Here is a 9,515-nt window from a genome sequence, read left to right as displayed (position 1 = left end):
ATTTGGACCTATCCTAGCTCTACCGCTCTTCCTGAAGTTATATTTCCTTGGTTCCTTCCTTTAACAGGCTGTTAGCATTCATCATCCTCATTACATTATCCAGTCCATCCGATTCACAACCTCTTTTCACTCTTGCAATATCCGCTCATCTCCCTGTGACCTAATCTTTCTCTGGCATAAAACATGCACCCTTAAACGGTTTTTTCTTTTCCAAGCACCGAAATTCTGGAACTCCCAACCTCCAACTATTCACAAAGCTGCTTCTCTTACCTATTTTAAACATCTCCTGTACATGCACCTCCTATCCATTCAAATAGAGTCTATTTAACCACAGTTTAAATTTACTGAGTAATTATTATTTTCTATGTTAATTTTCAGAGTAATTTATTTTATTTTAACCCCTTTGGTTTTTTTTTATAAGTCCATTGTCATTACGTTCATCACCATGACAAAGTTTATTTTTGTATCGAATGTTATTAACTTTTAATTTATGTACTATTCTAAGGGTAAAAAATTCTCCTGTCCAAGAATAAATTATTTTTTCTTTTTCTTCTTCTTATACTGTTTATTTTAACTAAATATTTTTCTTAATATTCTCATTTCCCAAATGAGTAGCTGTCTTTAATCTCTTTCTGTGAGGCTCACACTCACATATTATTGCTGGACAAGCAACTGTCTTACATGTAAACTGCTCAAAAATGAAAAGGGGTATTTGTAATTTATTCTTATTATTTAATTAATCTATCAATTAAATTAACTGATAAATTCTTGTTAGTTGGATAACACAAAATAGAAAATACAAACCAAAAACAAACAAATGTTAATCCTCATTTTAATAACTGATTTACTTAAGAATAGTAAACATGAAGATTTCTCATTTGGTAAACAAACACCTTTTCTCCGTTTTAATCTCGTTCAACCTGAAGTTCGTCATATTATTGTGAGAATGAGTCATCGAGGTTACCGGCAAGTAGATATTTGCGGGGCAGTTGGCGTTTCTTAAGGCTTGTCTTTAGCCTGATTCCGAGAGACGAAGTGCCAATAGGAGGCTTGGCAGTGGATCTCAGCACATTACTACGCTAAGGCAGAACAAAAATATTGTCATTGCTGTGTGATGGAACCCTTTCCTTAGTGCCCTTCAATGAAGTGCAAGATGTTTTGGCAACCCGGTACGATTTGTAATCATTTGTGTGGTTGGCCTCACATCATAGCTCCTTTGAGATGACTTCCAGCAATTTCCACTAGCAACTCAGGAGAACATGGTGCAGCAAGCGCCTAGAAGAGGCACCAATTGGAATACTGTTATGTTTACTGATGTCACATTTCTGTCTGTATAGTGATAGCAGTGCTGAAGAGTCTACCAAGAACAGTGGATGAGTACAATTCCCCCATTTGTGCTTTCTTCAGTGCAGTTTGGAGGAGGCGGTATAAAATGGTCTGGTTTGGGATTTACACTGGAGGATAAGCTGGACTCCATATTGTTGAAGGCAACCATGGTCCGTTATGACCAAGAAATTGTCAAGGAATACATCCCTCAAACCAGGGATCTCATTGGCAGGGAGTTTCAATCACCATTCGCAGCCAGTTGACCACAACAACAGAGTTGCAACATCTATGGAGTGAAATTCCTTATGAAATCAGAGACAACCTTATTAACAATATGCCTAACAGGTGCACAGAGGTTATAGATAACAGAGGACATTATACGCGGTATTAATTGTTTAAAAAAATTATTGTGACCAATAAACAAAATTATGGAATTAAAACCTTTTATTTTGTTATTTTTCAAAATGCCTTAATTAAATTTCTCTTCAGTAAAGAACATAATTTCCCCATTGATCACAAAGGTTATCAAAGGAACTTAATAAAAAAATGTCGGAAAAATTTTGTTCCTCACTGAGAATCTTTTTAGATCATTTCTATCAAAAATAGAGAGTGTATTTGTTTGTTTGTGAATTTTTAAATTACAATAGGAGTCTGTTGTTAAACAAGTTATAAACGTATATATAAACATAAACAGAAAACTAAAGTTCTGCTTATTAAATTCCTAATAATTCCTTAACTCTCTCTGTAACACTATTTTTTCACTTTCCTTAGATTTAATCTGCTTTAAATTGCCTACCATTCCTGCATTAGATACTGTTATGATCTTAAACCAATGTCATTCTATTAAAGTCCTCAGAAGCCTTAACATTTTAAACACTTATAAACTTAGAGTTTTAATATAACTATTCAAAATTGAATCAAATAAATGCCCTCAATATCTATCACTATTTCCCCTCATCCTTCAGAGTCAAGACTATGGAATTTGCTTCCCCAGGAGGACTTCTGCTTCCCCGTTGGCTAGTTTCAAGTCCATGGCATCTGAGTTTTTAAATGTGGCACGAATCATCTGCTTTTCTTCCCTCTTCTTTTTCTTTTTCCTGTTTACTTTTTTTTATTTCTGCTTATCTTCCATAATGTGGTTTCATTGTTCGATTATAAATAACTAATATTTTCAAGAATATATTATTATCATTATTGTTTTGTATATTTTATTATTATTGCTGTTATTATTATTTTTCTATGTTTATAAAACTTAATTTATTTCTTATATAAAGATATATAAGGGGCTTAAAGTACTATTTGTATCTTTAAAATAAATAAATAAATAATGATCCATTCTTTTAGTCACAAAAGGGACACAATAAGCAATGACAAACCAACAGAAATGGGGAAGGTTTTTTACTGTACTTTTCCAGTTTTTGAGATGATAGAAATTTGTCATGAGAAAATAGATCAATGAACAGGTGAAAATTACTTGCTGGCATGTTTATTGTACGTTGAGTATCTAGAAATTACTGATGAATTGAAAGGAGTCCCACCAGCCTCAGGACAAATGCTGTCAACAGGGCTTGAATGGAAAGTACACAATGAACCAGTTATTTTTATGACATTAAAATTAGCAGAGGCACATTAGCATTATTTGAACAATAATTATTACACCACATAAATTCACACATTTTTAAACTTTCTATTACCAAAAATATGTATTCTTTAAGCCATTTGGCTATAGTACATTTTATCCATATCTTTTAAACATGTCTTGGCATTCTTTTTTGTGGTTATTTCTTTTGTTTTATCCATTTTCTTTTGATCTTATTTATCATTGTATTGTATGACATATTATCAATTTCTAATATATTTTAATCAAGATTCGAGATTTCTTGAGACTTTTATATAGAACACACCATTTTTATGAGAGACTGATGATTTTAAGTCTCGACCAGTTAACAGTTCTGAGTTAATGCCAATGAAATTATGAGATGTAATCAGACAAGGATCAGCATGTTTCCTATAACTACACTTGGAATTGTGGAGGGTCTCTTCTTTTGATTTGTTGCAAAAGCGCAATTTTTGTGTTTAATATTGAAATATTAAAACTGTTTGTAGAAAACCAGGTGAAAATTCAAATATAGCTGTTGATGGGTCAATAAAAGACGGGTGTTTTTTCTACAAATGACAAGATAGACCATATGTTCAGAAACTTCAAACGTAAAACTTTATTTAGGGAATGATATAGATAGATATTCATTTGTAGTCATACATTATATGCAATGTCGTTATAATTTTCATTTTTATACAAACTACAATATTGTTATAATATTTTCAAATTCATATAAATATTTTGTACATTGAATTTCTTATTTAAACTTTTTTTCTAAACACATTCAAGAAACTGGGAAGAAGATTATACAATTTTAATTCAGAAATTTCAGGGCTATTTACAGGTTTTTTTTTAAAGACGGCATATGATTTTGATATGCCACAGGTTTTCACATATTGAGTTGTCCGGAAATTAATGCAGGTTTATGGTTATAAAATAAAAAACAATTAAATGATTTTAAATATTTTTTATTAATTAAAATACCCTTCATCACTCTCAATATGATGGCAACTTCTCTATACCCTCTGAATTTTCTTAACTTGTAAATGCATTTTCTAATGACTTTTGATCAATAAATTTTTTATGTTGTAAAAAGTTGTCCAGGTGTTTGAAAAAATGGTTTTCGATAAAAGAAAGGTGAATAGGGAGGGTCAGGCAGAACCCCTTAACCAAGATCCAACAGTTTTCATCTAGTCTATATGTTAGGCATAAGGAGACATGAGGCCGATCATTGTTGTGCAACAGAATCAGCCCTTTCTGATTAGCCAAAGTTGGCTTTAATAATGCCCATTTCTGGTGCATTGCTTCAATTTGAGAGTAATACATCTTGGCATTGATTGTTTCACCAGAATTCAAGAAGCTGTAGTAAACCAGTTCAAATAAAACCACCAAACAGTCATCATCACCTTTTTTGAAGAGTTGGAGGCTTTGGAAAACGTGGTGCTGCTCTTCCTTTCTCGACCCACTGTTCAGAACGTCTGCTGTTATCGTAGAGAAACCACTTTTCATTGCAAGTATCTATCCAGAAAATGTTCGTTTCTGTTTCGGCAAAGAAGTGTTGCACAAACTACATAACCATGATTTTTTGGCGGTCGTGTAATTTATGAGGAACCAAACTTTCGAGTTTTTTCACCTTTCCAATTGTCTTAAGCTGGTTAGTGATGGCTGATTTGCTAATGAAAAATTCTCTGCAAGTTCTCGAACCAAAAGCTCGCAGAACATCATCGTCTAGGGAAGAAGTCCCTCCACGACCTTCTTTGTCTTCAAGGCTAAAATCTCTCTCTCGAAATTTTTTAAATCAACTTTGAACAGTGCTTTCACTTACACTGTCATCGACCTCAAAAAGATTTCTGACCGTTTGGGCACTGTTCCGATCATGTTTAAACTTGTAAAACAAAATTAGGCAAAAATCACTTGTTGACATCTTAGTAAAGACTGAATTATCACCAAGTAACGAAATGCTACTGAGGTAAACCAACATTTTGGTTTGGAAGAGGATTAAAAAGTTTTGACAGTTGTACAAAAGAATAATCCATCAAATGTAAACAGTTTATTATATAGAGGGGCAATTGAAAGAAAACATGAAAACCTTAATTATTTTCAAGACAACTCAATAATTATTTACATTTACTTTTACATATTTTCAATTTGAATGAACATATAGTGTAAGTACTGTCATCAGCCATCATATTTAGTTTTTTGAAGAATAGTTTACAACGGTTCTTTATATTTTCTGAACACATTAATCTCTATGGCATATTTGCATTTTCATCACCTTTATAGCATAGAGGACCCCTCCCCAGAACTTCATAATTTAAAGTTCCCTGGCAAATGACAAATAAAGCATCATTAGGAATGAAGTACTACAACATCCTTAAAGCTTTTTTTATGAGGGTATTTCAACTACGAGGTCACACAGGTTTTTTTTTTTTTTTTTTTTTTTGCCATTGGTAAGTATGTTGGATTTAAACTCAGGGCCACTGGAGCCGAACCCAGGACCTTTATTTTGCTTAACCATCCCCAAGTAATTTTTTGAGAGAGAGCAAAACTTTTTTTTTTCATAAATAAGAGTAAAAAATTCCACTGAAGTATTCTTAAATTTTTAATTACTGACTTTAAAAATTGATATCGCATTTGCTTAAAACATTTCTATCGTCGGCAAGTTGGAACAGTGAAATGTCCTTATAAATATTATATACAATTGTTGAAAGGCCATTAAAGTAAATAATGAAAAAAATAGGTCCTAGGATAGATCCTTGTGTAACTCCTAATTCCACTAAACCGTGATTGGAGGTCATTTTATTAAAAGCATAAAAGCAACCACTTGCTTCTTATTTGTTAAGAAGTTGTCACAAAAATCCAAGTGAGTTTATGTATACTGTAATGATACCAATATATTGGAAAAAAAGTCGCACATTGCCATACTTATTAGTCTGTTATTTTCAAAATTACCGTAAATTTGATTGATCTCCTCAATGATTAAAGCAGTAGTACCTAAACCCTTTCTATACTCAACTGGAGATAGAGAAAGAATTTTTGATTTTGTAAAAAATGGATAGTCTAGTTTTGAAAGCAGTCTCTTGATTTCAAGACTTATAAAATCATTTTCGAATTTGTTGAACCATCTCCTCACAGTTTGATCATTTAAAGTTTCATTGGACCTTCATCAGCTGTTTATATTTGTTTCTAATAATAGCGCAATATGATTGATAATTATCCAACACAAACTCACAACAATTCCGAGATGTAATATGTTTACCCAATAATTCCTGATCGTTGAAGGATTTAAAAAAGTTGCATCAAACCAAAGGGCTTAGCTAAGAACAAAAGGGTAGTAGAATAAATAATAAACAATTAGTAAGCATAGGCTTAAGTTTGATGATCTTCGGCACTGTGTCAAAATTTGGCCAGTAGCTATTTTTTTGAGGGGATCGTTAAAAAATTGACTTATTGTTAACAGATGAAGTGGTTGCTTTTTTGAACGAATCCTTTGTTTTTGCAGAAAGACATTTGGTTCAAAGTCTTTCAGTTTTGGTCCTGGTGGTGAAACGAGACAGCGATATAAGAAAACAAATTGATCCTATAAGCCGCCATGTTTACCGTAGAAGGCCGTAGCAGATTAATCTTCCGCTTCGTGATAATTGCTCTTTGGTACAAAAGGCGCCCGGCGAGTAATTAGAAGAGTGGGTGAGGTCTGCAGGGGGCCTAAGGTTCATTAAGGCTGTCCCTTGATCGGCGACCTTTGATGGCGCCCTCCCATTCTTATAACAGGGGACACGGCTCCCCCTTTTCGCTATAACAACCAATTTCAATGTTTTCACGATCTCTTACAGGAGCTTGTTAAACCGATGTATTGATACAGGCTCGTCATCGAGTCTCAAGGAAGTAGCAGTACAATTTTGTGAGAAAAGGACCGTTTGTGCCAGTGTGGTTAATGCGAATAACGTCCTAATTTGAAACCCATTGTACTGTCATAGTATTACAGCATAGTTTACACTGTATTCAGCTAAACATTGTGACTTTGTTTCAAAACAATATGCATTATAGGAGCCAGCTTTTGCGGTTTTCTTTACTTCGTCATCAAATGTACCCGACCTTATACGACTATTGATTATTTACTTTATATTAAATATTTACATTAAAATCAGGGCTTCCCAAACTTTTTAGACAGCCCTTTCACAGAGCAAAATCCAGGGCGGCGGACCCCTCGCATTCAAATATTTAAAATTAGATGCTTATAGTGTATGTAGTAAATTAAAGTTTTATTAATAAATTAAGGCAAATTCGATCTAAATTCAAAATAACAATTGACAAATCAACGTAACATATTTTCAAATTGATATCTGCGAAATGACGTGTTGGATCGTCACCAATCATCCTTGTCTGTTTTTCCTCGCCGGTTTCGAGGTGATGACCTTATTTGATCGTCTCTGATCATCCTTTTTTTTGCTTTCCTCGCTACTCAACATAATGCATTTTTAGAAATGGTTTGTTAGTCCGCGATCATCCTGTTCTACTTTTCTCGCTGGTAAAGAAATGTTAGGTCTGCGAGTTGACGACTTTGTTTTTTCTATTCAGGTCAACTGTGAGGGTACGAACCTCCTTTTTCATACTTGTTTTGCCTGTCTGACGCGTTCATTGGTTGATCTTTGTGCTTTCACGTACATTGAGTTCTTTTATAACCTCTTATCATATAAAATAATTAGAAATTACATACCAATTCATTCACCTCATTTGTTTCGGCAATTTTCATTAATAGCATACTCAATAAAAAGCTAAACTTAAAAATGTTATAACTGTAAATTCACAATGTCTGAATTTAAAACAAACATTTTTTATACTAATGCTAACCTTAGCTCTATCCGTACCTCAGGATCTTGTCAATTCGGTAAAAAGCAATAAACAGAAACAAAGAAACAAGATAAGAATGTAATAGTCTGGTTAGCATTCACACTACCCCATAGTATCCATTCCTCGGGTCCATATAGAGAGCGTGTAGGAGTACCACTCGGTATGGGAATTGTGTATTATTATGTAAATTATACATCTATGTTCAATACAAAAAGTCTTTGTACATACACTTTTGTTTATCTAACTGATTTGATATCTAGAGGACGTGGTTGTAGGTTTTAAGGTTTGTCCAACTCTTTTCGTGTTAATACAAATAGAATCAGATTTACCTAATGTCTTCTCACTCTCTCTCTCTCTCTCTCTTTCTCGCTAATTGATCCTGAATCACTAATTCTTCGTGCATTTAATGAAGGATATTCTCAAAATGGTGACACCATTATTTCCAATCCAGATCAAAATTATGAACCTTAAAACTTTTAGATTTAGTTGAAACGGTTCTTCTATTGTGGATTTTGATTTCGTGTTTGCTTGCTTTCAAGTGCTGATTTCACCAAACTTACATATTTAGGAATTTATATTTTAGGAAGTCAGAAGAGTTTGTTAAATTGTTGTCTTACCAAAGTCGTTGGTCAATGTACAGCCAAAGGAGCGGACTAGATTAGGCAATTTTCCACTCCTTGAACCCCTGCTCTGGATGTGATGCGAGTTTGCAGATTAGTTTCAGAAAGGGTAGGAATGTCTTCGGTGTATACTAGGTAAAGGATGAGTCCAACGATATATCCATGAGGTTCCCCTGTGTCAATGTGCTGATATACAGTAGCCACTGATGAATTAAAATTATCTGTTGTTTAAGTAGATTCAATGTTAAATTAAATAATCTAGATCAGGATGTCCCAAACTTTTTAGCCAACGGACCCCTTTCAACGAAAAAATCCAGGGCTGACATCTCGCATTCAAATATTTAAAATTAGATACTTATGGTATGTACTTATGTAGGAAATTAAAGTTTTATTATCAAATTAGCCAGTCCATTAGGTAATGGAGAAGGTTATCACTATGAAAACAAACATTAGATTGATAATACTTGACTTTATTTACAAAATCCGGAACACAATAATAAAATTGGACAGAACAGAATCAAACTCGAGCCTTGTTCAAAAGTAATAATTGGAACATTAATGATTAATGGATTATGGGAAGAGTGAGGTTGTTTTAGCTTGTACAATTTGAATGTTAGGTTTAATTTTTGATAGCTGGAGACGGATGTAGGGTTCAGCTTCTCGAGAGCTTCGGTATTTAGTTTTGACGGCTGTATAGTTAGAAAATCCGGATCTTATAAGTAAGAGGTGGTAAATGGAAGAACATGATTCGCTTTTTCAATGAGTGATTGAAATTTTTCGGTTTCCATACGGAATCAAAAATGGGAGTATCGGACTCGAAAGTAAATTACAAGGTGGAGTCTGAAGTTATGTCTATCAAACATTCGTATTCACTTCAAGATAGACTGGTTTGCTTTGTCAAAATTGAAAACAATTTGACCACGCATTCAACAGCATTGCATCTCAAGCTGTTGGGAAGTAGTGCTCAAAGGACATCTCCAAACTCCGAAGGTGTTCGCATATTTCATCGTTTGTTTTCTTGTAAAAAATCATTGAACACAGGAAAACACTTCATCTCTCCCTTTTCAAAGATTCAACCCAAAACTGGATTTTTCTTTTTCAGGCTTGAACTTTGCCAT

Source organism: Cimex lectularius, unplaced genomic scaffold, assembly GCF_000648675.2.
Source record: "Cimex lectularius strain Harlan isolate CLEC.00 unplaced genomic scaffold, Clec_2.1 scaffold54, whole genome shotgun sequence".
Taxonomy (NCBI): Eukaryota; Metazoa; Arthropoda; class Insecta; order Hemiptera; family Cimicidae; genus Cimex; species Cimex lectularius.
The sequence above is the reverse complement of the archived record's forward strand: the minus strand, read 5'-3'. Positions refer to the sequence as shown.